This window comes from Calonectris borealis, chromosome 2 (genome assembly GCF_964195595.1).
Source record: "Calonectris borealis chromosome 2, bCalBor7.hap1.2, whole genome shotgun sequence".
NCBI lineage: Eukaryota > Metazoa > Chordata > Aves > Procellariiformes > Procellariidae > Calonectris > Calonectris borealis.
The window spans coordinates 1785787-1799914 of record NC_134313.1 but is presented as its reverse complement, the minus strand read 5'-3'; the positions used below and the strand labels follow the sequence as shown (position 1 = coordinate 1799914).

Genomic DNA, 14128 nt, shown 5'->3' with positions numbered 1-14128 from the left:
GGCCCCACACCATCCTCCAAACTTGACTTTCATATCCTATTAAACCATTTTACCTCTTAGCTGTCGTCTATAAGGACATGGAAATAGCCGAGCTTTTAACGGACGGCTGATTAACGAAGCGGCAGAGCAAGACATCCGCTCGGTCTTTGCTTTCTGCAACCCGACTGCTGCCAGCAAAGGGTTTGCTCAGAGCGGGAGCAGCACCCACGACGCACGCATCCCTCTGCGTTCGCTAATCCAGGAGTTTCTTCCAGCCTTTTTAGGGTAAATTTTTTTTTTTCTCACGCCAGGAAGAAACAGATGGATCCATCCTTCAGCCTGAAAGACGACTAGATGTTTACTTAGCCTGGAAAGAATTAATCAGTTGAAAACGATGCTCGAGCACTTGCCAAGCGACCTCTCTGCCCCTGCAAACCGGTTCACTCTTTCCCGAGCCCCGAGACCTGCCCGGGCGCAGCCCGGCGCGGGCAGCCCAGATGCCAGCAGCAGTTGGACTCGGCTCAGCGCAGCAGCTCGCGGCGAGGTTTAAACAAAGGTATCACAATTTTACCATCACCGGGAGCTGATAAGAAGCGATTCGGGTCATTTCCGCGGCGCGGAGCTGCCATTCAGCCAGTCTGCACTCCCCCCTTCCTCCTTTTGTTTGTGGGTTTGTTTTTTTTTTAAATACCAACTTTCACACCAGAATCGGCACAGGAAAACTTCTCGGATCGATCTGTTAAAAGGCTGGAGAAGTTACGACCCTTCGTAGCAAAAATCATTTGGGGAAAGGGGTGAAAAAAAAGAAGCTCTGCCGTTACTAATCTCTTAGTAGGGTAGAAATTTAGAAATTAAATACATCACTCACTCCCGCAGCTGTCACTGTCAGGTGAAAAATCGGTGACTGTGTAAATACCCAGCGCTGGAAAAAAATATTCTCAAAATAGGATGCTGTTAGGAGGGATTATTAGCCTTAGAAAAAACACTTCCAAAGGTTAAAAACTGCTTCAAAATGAGTTTTAAATACAGCATGTGTGCAATTTGGAAAACTATATCCCCAAGCAGATTTCATCTGGCCAGACTACTTAGTTGCTGCTGAAGCCTGGGTTACAAAGGGTGAATACTATCATATAAAATACATGTTTTTGCTGAAACCTAGGTTAGAAAGGGTGAATACTATCATATAATTTTTTTTCTTTTTTTAAAGCTACAGCTGGCATCTGGGGCATTTGGAGGGACAAAAAAAACAGTGTTACCTGAAACCTCGTGGTCCCACAAGATATTTTATCCTGGAGCATCCAGGCAGAAAGAAATAGATGCCCCGGGAGAGAGTGAGCAGCACTGAGGAAGGTTAAAGGCCTTTGGAGACTTGTTTCTATTCCCAACGTCACCACGCTCAGTCCCTGCGTGACCTCAAGCAGACGTGTCCCCAAGACTGGACGAGGAGGGTATCAACCCTCCACTTTCTTCCACATGGCCCTGGTTGCCCCAGGTCCACCTTAGAACCTGCGTGCTAATCCATAAATAACATTATAACATCCGCCATTAACGTTTTTCCACTAAAGCCTTCCCTGTGCTTTTGTTGGAGTTAATGACTTGAGTTCAAAGTGCTTTTTCCACCTTCGCGCTGCATTTCAAGATCCTCAACGTGGACTCCAAGTAAATGAAGAGCAAGGGCAAGCCCTGACCTACCGGTCATGTACATGCCATCACATTTAGGGTATTTTGGATATAACCTAGAGGAAGGGAGCAATTGCTGCCTTCACCATGCAAAGACCACTGTCACCCCAAAGCATCATCGCAAGAGCTGCTGGGTTGAGGCTCCAGGAGATGACATGCAGACCCAACCGTGCAGAGGGGCAGCAAACCCTCTGCAAAGCCATGGCATGGGGAGGACCATCTCAAATCTGCTGGCCCAGCACCTGCAGACGGGCTCCCCAACGCTGGAGATGACCTCTCGGGTTGCCTAGGCACAAACTTTCATGACTCCCACCTGAGCTCCTGCACCAGATGATCCAGCCCTGACTCAAAACTGCTGATCCACAGCTGAAAACTCCCAACTTTTAATCTGTATAAACGTCCTCGCTACGGATGTTCTGCTTTTCTTTGATAGCTGCTGTACTCTGAAAGCAAGGAGAGGCGGTCACAAAAGAGGGGAAAAAAAATCCCGGCTAATGAATTACCACTCATCAGCAAATCCCCTACTCACCGACTCTGTGTGTGCTCTCTGCCTATTATAAACACTAAGTAAAACATATTAGCTTAATATGCCACGGGGTGGGAGCAGCCAGTCAGCAAGACGTTGCTGATGAGCGGTAGCTCGTCGAGAAGCGACGCAACCACTCGCGAGCACATCTGCAAGTACTGTTATACAATGTAGGCGATGCCCTACGTGCTGGTTTTAGTCCCTAAGGGATCTTTCCACTTGGCTCGTCCAGCTGGTAACAGCTTGTGCAGCACCTTGATGCAACTGGGAGATGGTGGGTTTGGTGTGAAAAGCTCCAAGCCCCCCGTTACTCCCCTGCACCCCCCAAAACAAACGCTTCTTGCAGCCTTACTGAAATGCAGTCTCTCTTTTTTTTTTTTTAGCTCAGTTATCATTTTGGTTTATCCCTTTCTACAGGACCCTTTGGTCAAACAAGCTCTCTGTGCAGAACGATGCCTTGCTCGCAAGCCCGCTCAGTTCTCTAGGAATTGGTATTTGAGTGAACATTTACAGCTGAAATCACTTGGCCCGGGGAACCTCCTCTTCTCTCTGCCCTGCAGTAGGACACAGCATGAAGGATTAATTCTCACACAGCGATAGAGGAAAGGTGGCAGGCTGGAAACAGAAAGAGGTTGCATCAAACAGGCGTTCACAGATGCCAACATGGATCCAAAATCTCCTGGTCCTAGGCTGGTGCCCACACTGTTGACCTATGGTGGCTGTACCTCTTCTAGCAAGTAGTGTGGACCTTTCAGAGCAGATCCATAGAGGCAACCTGGTGCTGAGGACCCAACATCCACACTACAAATTAAACTCATTTTAGCAAAAACACGTCCTTTGCTTTGCTCCTGCCTGACCTTGATGACCCAGTGCCCACCAGCAGCTGGAGAGCATCCTTGGGAGTGGTTTCATCTACAAGGGGTTGAGTTTGAGCCTCCAAGATTGGTCTGTAAAGCCACCTGAAGCCCAACAACTGGAGATGTCCTGCTCAGTAGACCAACTTCAAAACATTGTTCTGACCCAGCTGAAAATCCTGCTGGGGATGCAGCTGCTGCCTGCCACAAGGGACAGTACCGTACTCTTCGCCAGTGGTTTTGCACCATCAAATTTTGCTTTCACGAATAAAAAAAATGAAAGAGAAGGAAAACCCTGCATTTATATGTTATCCAAGCTACGGACTGGTTGACTTCCAGCTCATTTCCATCCAACGTGGGTATCTCAGGCCAAGAGGGTGCAGTTAGTTCAACATCTCGTGCGGCAGAAAGCCAGCGCCAGGCTGGAGGTTCACTGGGAGGATGGCTCTTGGCGGACACTGGGAAAGAGCCTGGTGGTGGAAACCACCTCTTACATATCTTTAATTTACGGGAGACATGTTTGGCTGGATTTAAGTATTGCAAAAGCAAAACTATGCCCCGATGCTGCTAAACGAGAAGATGACGCTTTTATTCTCAACTACGCTCACCGTTTCCATGTCCATACGATCTCCCTACGGCCAAAACCCAGCTTTCTGCATATCTTCCCCTAAATCCAAAGAGCAAGACATTTGCTGGGCTACAGATCTAAAGCCACGTTTCAGCAGCCAAATAAGAAGCCAGATTATCCCAAGGTGCCTTACGCCCACATGAAAAAAAGGTTATTTTCCGTACCTCTGCAGGAAATGTAAGGCACTTCCCCCAAATAACATAAGGCGAGGGCTATCAGCTATACCCCACTAACTCAGAAAGCAGAAATTCTCCATTTTTTCAGCCAAACTAGTCAAGCATCTCCTTTTTCTGCTCACAACCAACACAGATCCAGCACATGATGAAGCTGCAAGATCTCCCAGCAAGAAACGATCCGGGTTTAGGGAACAGTGGGCTCCCTGAAGAAGGACGCTCCAGACTCCGGGGAAGGGCTGATCCAAGATCAACACAACACCCTGCTGAGTAAATAACGCATCATTGCCTCCCCAGGTTTGGATGTGACAGTTTTATTTTTAATAGAATCCATTCAAAACTCGACTACTCCATTAACCAAAATTAAAAAAAGAAAATCCCATTATTCTTAAGTATTTTCATATGCATTTAAAGCTGGTAGTTAACCTCTGAGTCCCGTTTTTATTTTGTTTTCATTAGTTCCTCCGAAGTACAGCTCAATTACGGTGGCCGACCCTTCGAGGAGGAAACCGGAGCGCTCCCCCCAATGCCAGCAGTCCCAAATTCCTGCAAAAGCAGCACAAAATGCAACCTCATGGCACGAGGTTGCCCCAGCACAGGACAGGACTGGGGGGGACTGGGAGGAGGGGGGACACAGCCTGGGCAGGGAGCAGGCTGGTGCAGCCCCCGGCTCCCGCTGCAAAACTGCCCACCTTGAACCTGCTGCTCAGCCTGTCGGTTGAGAAAGCACCCAGCTGTCAGCTCTGTTTTGGGGGAAAGCAATAGGGGAGAAAAAGGAAAAAATGGAAAAAAGGAAAAAAAAAAGAAAAAAGGAAAAAGAGAAAAAAGGGAAAAAGGAAGACAAAGAAGGAAAAAAGAGAAAATAAAAAAAAAGAAAAAGGGAAAAAAGAAAAAAGGAAAAAAGGAAAAAGAGAAGAAGGGAAAAAAGGGAAAAAGGAAAAAGAAGGAAAAAAGAAAAGAAAAAAGAAAAAGAAAAAAGAAAAAAGAAAAAGAAAAAATAGAAAAAAGAAAAAGGAAAAAAGGAAAGAGGAAAAAGAAAAAGAAAAGAGAGAGGGAAAGAGGGGAAAGAAGAAATAGAAAAAAAGGGGGGGAAAAAAGGAAAAAAGGGAAGACTGAGCGTTATAAACTGTCTGTCTTTCTGCAAGGGGGGAGCGCTGAGCGTATGAAAGATTAATCCCGAGCTTTGCCCAAAAGAGGCGACATTGTTTTTTAAAGCCTCTAAACTAGTCCCTAACAGAAACTGGATTATGCCAGGCCAGATGTCAGGGCTTCTCAGAAACAATACGGGGTTGTGTATCTCATACCATCCTCATTAAAAAGATTAAAAGTACTTCCTATAGAAAAAAAATAAAATATGTATTTTCAAATGGGAGCCACAGTTTCCTCCTGCCTGTAATGTCTCCAATCCCAGCAGATGAATTTCACTTTAATGAGATGTCATTTTGGAGAATGGTTTAACATCCCTTCAAAAAAAATCTTAGCCCTAAACCTCGTAAAACCACGTCGAGATTATTAAAAGAAAATTTACCACACAGACAAAATAAAATAAAACAAAATAGAACCCGCCAATTCGCAGAATCCATGACACGGCCGTTTTTAAATGTGATGGAAAAGGCTTTCCAAGTTATCTGCTTAAACACAGGCTTTCTGTTTACTTCTCACTTTCATGTCAAATGAATTTGGGAAGAAAAAAATTGACAGGAACTTTAAGGACATTAGTCACATTTCGACTCCTTTTTCAGATTAACGCATCAAAAGCCAGGGAGGCGGAGGGGTATTTTATCATCTTGATAAAATAAAATTAACTCCTGGTGCCCCAGCCTCTGCCCATAGGGTTATGATGCTCACGATCTTTCACCTACGTGTGAGAAGATCCGGGAGCAATCGGCGCCGGGAGCAGAGGAGGCAAAATCCCACCGGAGCATCATCCGAATGAAATAAACAACTTAGAAAGCTGTGCTTGAAACCCCCCCCAAAATTGGAGATCGCAGTCTGGTCCTTGCAGGCTCCCCCCAGCTTGAAGAGCAGCATCTCGACCACAGCACCAGTCCAGCGCTCCAAACTGGTCTGCGGGAGGTTGGGATCCCACCTCTTGGACCCCCTTCTCCCCGCTAAAGCGAAGATACCGACTGGTGGAAAAAATAAATGGACCGAGGAGAGAAGACAGCCTTTGCTGAGGTCTTTAAAAAGAAAAAACATCCCTGTCTGCTCACAATATATGATAACTTGGATTAAAGCTTCCCCCCGTCAGAGCACTCAGCAATTATCAACGGTAGAAACCTACATTAACAGTTTTCTGCATCTTCTCTGCAACTTTCGAGATGATGCCCCAGCACCAGAGAAATATGGATTTGCTCCAACCATCGTGCATCACGACCCCGATCCCTGCTCTCAACCCCAACCCCGGGATCAGGAACGTGCCGTGATTTAATGCGCCTTCCTCTTGGAGAACTGCACAAACACCTCCAGACCCTGCATCATCTCGAAGACGCATGGAGAGCAGCATCTTCCCTCTCCAAAATTGCTTGATGACTTCTCCTGGAGGTGCGTTGAGTAAATACATGAAAGCAGTGTCTGCTTAGCAACACGGAGAAATAATCAGGTGTCATTTATTTGCCTCCGGCTTCTCTTTGAGATTTCTGAGACGGTGGTTTGGGATGGAGAGAGAAGGATCCTGCCAGCACAGAGCACACCACGGGCAGAGCCGGCACTGAAAACCGCTTTGCCAACCCACTTCTACCTGCTTCCACCACCCGTCGCTACACCGATGCACTTTTTGGTCTCCATCCCATCCCCCAAATACAAAATTGCTGCTGGATTTTGTATTTTCACAGCTATATCAGGAATAAATAAAAAAAGTCCTCTCCAGATTAAACTAATGGTTCATGGACTAATCTGGTTTCTACAGCCACCAACTCCAGATGCTTTTGGAGAAAAGGTGTGAATCCCTCAAATAGGAAAATGCAGAATGACAGTCGGGGGGATACCTCTTACAAATGTACATATTTAACAGAATTCTAGCTAGATCTTGCTCTCAAAGCCTCGTATCTTAAAATCCTGCAAACTAAACGCCTTGTGGTGGTGACTTACCAAGGTGGTTCTCGCATGGGATACTTTGGCATTGTCCTTCTAATGATCACTGGGTCTTGTTCAGGGGAATTAGGCTTTTAGGACATTTGCTGCCATCCCCATGTCCCTTTTCAGAAGAAGCTGTCAACAAATAGGTAATTTATGGGATGATCCTCCTTATAGGCCCCAAAGCACAGCAGGCACAACTGGGGCTGCCCTTTCCCCTGCTCTCTCCAATTCTTGGCCAATAGCTAATTTTAAAAGGGCATCTTCATTTCCTCCCAAAAGTTGGAGAAGGGATTTCCCCTAAGACTGACAGGTGAGATGAGCGCTAAACCATGCCCAACCGGATCCAAATAAACTCCCCACAGGGGCCACTCTGGCTCTGTAATAGCCAACGCGGGCAAAGCTACTCAAATGTTGGGTTGTAGGACAAGCAACACGCACCAACGTATCTCAAACACTTCTCAACGGTTTCCAGAGATGTCACAAAAGTTGGGTGAACCCATCCCATTTCCAGAGCGGATGGACTTCCTGGGGAGCCTTAGAGTGCAACCAAAAAGCTCAGAAGCAGTTGAATTACTACGGCTTAACACATTACTGCTTGGATTATGGTAAACGACTCGGTGCAGACTTGAACACTTGTGTTTAAGGTGCTGTCCCACGGGGGCTCAGCTGCTCTGCATCACCCCAATCTGCAATGCAACGGGAGGTAAGCAGAGAGGAGGAGACAGCTTCCCCGGAAAGTCACAAGGATATGCCTCTCCCCCCCAAAAAAAAGAGGATATATTGAGTTTTCATGTTCATGCCATGCAACTAGTATTCACGGCAAGCCAACCACACAGTTCTGCATTCTGCAGGAATTAGATACAGCAATTGATCCAGAAAAGCTGTGCTGGCACGCACCCATCGGGGTACGTGCAACTCTGTCTTGCAACCCAAGACTTTAGTTCAACCATGTCTCCTTTCCCGAAGGGTTTATGCAGAAAGACTTAACTTATATGCTGACAGCACACCAAGACCGGCACCTGCGGCTCCACTTGCCCCAGTCAGACATGGAAAATACTCCGCCACAGAGGGGGAAGCTGAGCACCCATTGTCTCAAGGAGGTGAAACTTCTATTTCACTCCTGCAAGGAAACATGTAACAGGACTCAAGACATGTCAGTAAAATGGGATAATGTAGCAAGGAAAATCTGAAAGGCTTCCCCAGGAGGGGATGGCAGGGCTGCATGAAATTAGCTCAGCACCCCAGCGTGGGACTTGGGGGAAAAGCCGATGAAGATGCTGCAAGAGAGAGGAGACAAAGCTTGGGGACAGCACTGGAGAATGGTGGTCTCCACACAGGCTCAGCAGGTACCGTCACTGGTCAGCAGAAGCTAAAGAGGCAGCATCGGATGGCCCCATCACTGGAAGTGTTCAAGGTCTGGTTGGACGAGGCTTTGAGCAACCTGATCTAGTGAAAGATGTCCCTGCCTATGGCAGGGGGCTTGGACTAGATGTTCTTCAAAGGTGCCTTCCAACCCAAACCATTGAACTGGGTGATGAGTTGGGTTGACTGGCTGGCAGTGGATATCTGAAAATCATTGGTAAGAGAGCAAAAAGAAATCGGAAGCCAAAAACTCATGCACCGTGAAGACAAGGAAGGGATGAGACACGGAGGTCGGTGTGTCCAAGCCACCCGGCACACAGCATCTCAACCTCCTGAAAAGATGGTGACTGGCAGAGTCGGTGGTTCCTCCTCCTCTTGGGCACTTGGCCATATGTCCCTTTGCCCTGCACTTGCACCCACCGTGGTGACTGAGATCCAGCCCGTTTCACAGCCTGCATCACCCCCTTCGTGCCGATAAAGGCTACGCAGGGGAACGGGTGGCAAAGTCCCAAGTCAAGCCCAGAAGGCTCTCGTTTCCATCTCAGTCCATTCAACGTGCTCCAGGCCAAGGAACAGAAAGAAAAGAAGAAAACAAAACTAAACCACACAAGCTTATCCTCTGCTGACAAGTCTTTTCTACTGAGCAGGCATTTCTCTGACAAATGTTATATTATCTTGTTCTTTACTTATTTATAGTGCTGGAGGGGTAGGACTGTCCCTCAAGAGGTACTGCTAAGTTTTCTGAAGGAAATATGTGAACTTCTTCATCAGTGCCAGACTGTATTTGCAGACAGGTTACTTTTCTTTTAAACACATGCATCAGTATTTTAGAAGAAAACTCTTCAAAGTGGGTCAGTCTTTAACCCGCCCAGCGGGGGTCTATAAACACAACATCAGCCTCTACACACAGGTCTCCCTGCTCCCAAAAATGTGTCTTAAAATGGCTCTGTCCCTCCATTAGAGGGTGAGCTGGGGTCTCCCGCAGGCGTTGGTGCACCCTCCTTCTCCCGGCCAACGCTCTCTGTTGCTCTTGGCACGGCTCCCGGCTGAGCCCATCACAGGCACGTCATCCCCCAAACGGGGGCAACAGACATTTCCCGCTGCTGCCTTGGGGTGGATGCTCAACGGCATTTGGGTTTGTCCCGTTTGCCTTGCTCCGCTTGCAAGAAGACTGTCCCTTCGGTGGAGCACGTGGCTTTGAAGGGGAGGGGTATCTGCAATGGCCAGGAGCGTCCTCCTGCCATTATCCTCATCTGCTCCTTCCAGCCAAGGTGCATTGAGGTGGAGGATCCCAGCCACAACGGCAGATGCTCTACCTACCTTTCTAGCAGTTTCCACAATCCTACAGCACCCTCGAGAAGGCTTCTGCTGCCTCCGGGTAGGATCTATGAAACCTGGACATCCTGGTTTACTGGTGGCTGCATCTGCTGACACCACGTGAACCACGGAAAGAGGCTGGAAGCAGGAGCAGCATCATCGCCGTCGCTCAGCGTGCCGCTTCATCCGTCGCAACTCCTCCGTAGCAGCTCGCTCAGCCCTCTCCCGGCGGCAAGAGGCTGCGCGGGGAGAGGGCATTCCCCCGCGATTTCTAAGCGATGACCAACCGCAATGTCAATAGGAGCAAATGAAATTTAAGGCAAGCAAATCACAGCCCTTCTGAGCTGTGCTCCTGCAAAGCAGGGAGAGATAAGGGGGAGGAGTGAAAAGGAGAATCAATAAATCTTAACCTCATTCACAATGATCTGGAGCTCTTATTAAGTAAATTAATTTAAGTTAATTTAACTCGATCATGACTCCCGATCACAGTGATTTAGTGAGGGGGAAATTGCATTAGGAAAGGCCACACTCGCTAGATAGAAGAACGGAAGAAAATTAGATCCACTTAGCAATGTGAATTAATATGGAAATAGCAGGTGTAAATTTAACCTTATCAAGAGAGTGAAAATTATCTTCATAAATTTGGAGAAATAGCCCCCAAGTTGCTTATAAATCTATTTAAAACAAAAATATTACAAAAAGTGTAGTAAAATTAATTTAAAATATACTCCCATCTATCGCCTCTAAGAAAAGTCAGCAGCAGGGCGAAGTTTAATGCAACCTAGCAATAAGCGGAGAACGCAACTCATCACCGAGGGATTAGCACCGGGTACCTCCAGACCTGCAGCGACTCTTCCTGTCACTCATTTCCCAAAGACTTGTCTGTCTTCATCTTAGCCTGCTGATTTGGGGGAGTTTATCAGCAACGAGGGCAACCTCCCGGATGCCCCAGCAAGGTTTCTTGCTGCAAACTGCAGCACAGATACCCAAAAAGAGAGGGGGGAATGTCATAAAACATCTTTAGCGACAACAAGTTCACAAGATGGACAAGAACACGGCTCCTGCCTAAAGTTTATTAAGGCAGCGTATTAAATTTGAAAAGATCTGCGCCTGTGTAAAACCCTTGCACATCACTTTTGGACCCCCCAAAATCTGGATTTCGTAGGAGGAACTTCCCCTTAGCGTCAGCTAGAAACCAATTTGGGAGTAGCACTTGACTGCGGCACCACCAGCCTTTTAACATCACACTTCTGGCTCAAGGTGAAAAGGATATTAAAAATAACGAGTTGACCATTCAGTATGACGCACACCGAAAGATAAAAATGAGGTGACGAAACCAGTGCTGCAGGCATGCACAGCGTCTCCCATCGCCATCAAAGCTGCCCGTTGTTTTGGCAAAAGCACAGCAAAGCAGCGAGAAAGCAGCTCCCGGCTCGTTCCTTGTTACAGGACCAAGAGGATGCTATGAACAATGGAGCAAAAAAAAATTTAAAAACTATAGAAGCATTTGCCATGTGCTTCCTCCAGGCAGTCCAGATGATTGATCACACACAAGGAAGGTAATAGGGATACTGAGTAAGAGATTTATTGCTTCTTTAAAATATAATTGTTTTAATTTGCTGATGGCATTTTATCAAGATTTGTCTGAAACAGCCGTAAGATCTAAACTACATCATTTAATGAAGTCAAAGATTAATACTGATAAAATTATTCTACAAGTGGAAGCTCTCAGCCAATTGCAGCAGCAAAACGAGGTCGCTCCTCTGCAAAATCACTGCTTGGTTGAGCAACACCGACTGCCCAGCAGCCGGAGACTCCTGCTCTAACCTGCCTGAATCCCCTGCCTGAAGCTCCTGCCCTCCTCGGCTCTCACCGCGGGTCCTCCATCCATCAACCATCCAGATCTGGAGTAACAAGCTGCAAGGGAAAAACCTGAGACGAATAGTCGGAACACGAGTTGTTTTCTATTAACTAAGGCTGAAGTTTATAGAATCATAGAAGGGTTTGGGTTGGAAGGGATCTTTAAAGGTCATCTAGTCCAACCCCCCTGCCGTGGGCAGGGACATCTTCAATTAGATCAGGTTGCTCAGAGCCCCGTCCAACCTGACCTGGAATGTTCCCAGGGATGGGGCATCTACCACCTCCCTGGGCAACCAAGTTAGTCATCTATTACAGCACTGGACTAAAGGCATGCATCTGCACATCATCGAGGGGCAGCGGATTAAATTTGATACGGCTACGAGAAGCTCTCTCTCCCTCCCTTACCACTGATGCCTGAAAGAGTTTTGTGAGTCAGGCTCGTACATCAGCGAGATAAGAGTTTTGGGCAATGTCACGTCACAGTACGACACGATGATTCTCACTATAAAGAGCATCAAGTGGCAAAAACATCATCACGTTTCATCGGCTGGGAAAGCCATTGCAGAACCGAATCCACCAACAGACAGCAGATACAAGATGCAAATTCCCCTCCCAGGAATAAAACTGGGACGATTACGGAGCAGGGCGAGCCTTGCTGGGCTCACATTTTCTCTTTCAAGGTCTCAGTTGAGGCGCATTAACGATGGAGAGACACTAAAGCAGCAGTTTTGCACAGATCCATTGCAGAACATTTCACCGTCACAAAAACTAGAAACAAAAATCAATTTTTTCTCCGATAAACGGGCAGGATCTGCAGCGAGGGCAGTGACGGAGGAAGAAGGGTTGTTTGAACGGGGCTGCCTGTACCAGGAACAGAAAGCAGCAGCTGTTTCCACCTAAATAAAGGGAGGAGGATTTGCTCAAAACGGCTGGTTCAGGACCAAAAAAAGCAGCAAACTGAGCTGGGGATGGGAAAGGGCAAGACGCACGTCGATGCGGATGTAAATGCGCTCATTAGAGGCAATCTGAGTAGCACATCAGTGACTGTAGTTACAGAAGTGACCAGAACCAGAGTCAGCATTACACCAACACTGCAGGAGGAAACAGGAGATTAAAAGCCACAAAGAAACAAATCTTCATTTGCACGCAAAATACCAGGCGCCGTAACTACCAGCAGCAAATTATGAACCTCTAAGAAGCAATATAATTTAAGATTTTACCGTAACATACTTGTACATTCACAATGCAAAAGCCCCACTTTGAAAAATTAATAATAATATTTGAAAAAAGCTGCTTTTGGGGCCAAAGAAGAAACACAACAATTACTTATTTGATGGTCTGGCTTTCTATCATAGTCTGAGAGTGGTGAGCAATGCAAGAACTCTCACTGACAGGTAAGATGCATGCACATCCTGCCTTGATTCAACAAAAATGCAGGATGAGGGAGCAAGAAAAAGAATATGTGGTTTGTTTGTGGCAAGGGAAATGCAAGAAGTTGGCCCCAAGGACGTGCAAATGGAGGTGGCACCTACAAGCAGAGCAGTAATTGCACCGGAGGAGGCAAACCAGCCACTTTCGGAGGGCAGTAAGAGGAGACGAGTGGATCTCAGGACTGGATAAAAGGGCATGATGTGCAGGTGGGAAGATATCAAAGGCAAAAGTAGAAGGTGAAGAAAAAGGAGGAGGCGGTGGAGGTAAGATTGATCGCAGAAAATTTGAGTGGAAATCAGCTGTTAGCCCAAAAGGATCCCACAGTTTCCATACGAGAAGAAGCACTTTGAAATTGAGGCCGGTACAGTACACGAGTTGAGGAGTTTGTCAACTAAGAGTTTGAAAAAACGAGACAAAATAATAGACCTAATTTTATATTTTAAAAAATAGTTTGAAAATAAACACCTTTTTTTTTACATCTCTCTGTTTACCTGGTACTTTGCCTCATCACCCTGAAGTCTTCCGAAACCAACCCTCCCTTCAGATACCAGTATTTGTGAAACTCAAAGCCAAATTCACTTAATATAGGGAAAAATCACGCGAAGTTAGGCTTTAAAAACAATCACCGCGATCTTTGTCTCTCCGCAGCACCCACCATAAAAGCCATCAACCTTGGGGGAAATAATCTTTGGAAGAAACCAGCTGGAGCAGGCGTTGATGCTGACCCGTGTTGCTGCTCCACCAGAGGAGCCGACGGCGGGGGACAGCCCGCAGCATCCCCCAGCTCCTCGGGTTTGCTACGCTGGAATGAATAATCAAACGAACAAGCCCACAGTGGATCAGAGCAGACTCTCTTTGCCCAAAATATTGCCTGTGACAGTGGCAAACCAGCATTTCAGGGGGAGGAGAAGTCATTCTCAACCTAAGAATAGCCAGAATCTGAGTTATAACCAAAAATATGAGTTCTAATAGCACCTTTTTTTAAAGCATCAATTACTGTAACGACCTTTCTGCTTATACACGACTTCCAGACTTTGTCTTGGCCTCTGAGATGTTTCCTGGTAACATCTCCACCAGCTAACGTGGCTGCAGCTCGCTCGTAGCCGAAATACGGACATCAGCACAGCTGGTTTAGGAAGATTCGGCCTCAAGGGTACAGCACTATCCTTTGGTGACACTCTTCTTCGGGCGGGTGCTGGCACGCCAAATTATTTGCTACAGGGCCGGGCTGATGTTCCAC

The 14128-nt window shown here is 46.9% G+C and overlaps 1 protein-coding gene across 7 annotated transcripts in view; it reads right to left on the bottom strand.

The window, feature by feature from the left end:
- Nucleotides 1–14128, bottom strand: part of ZC3H3 (zinc finger CCCH-type containing 3) — a 184297-nt gene that overhangs the window by 91704 nt on the left and 78465 nt on the right. The gene's annotated exons all lie outside the window — the stretch shown is intronic.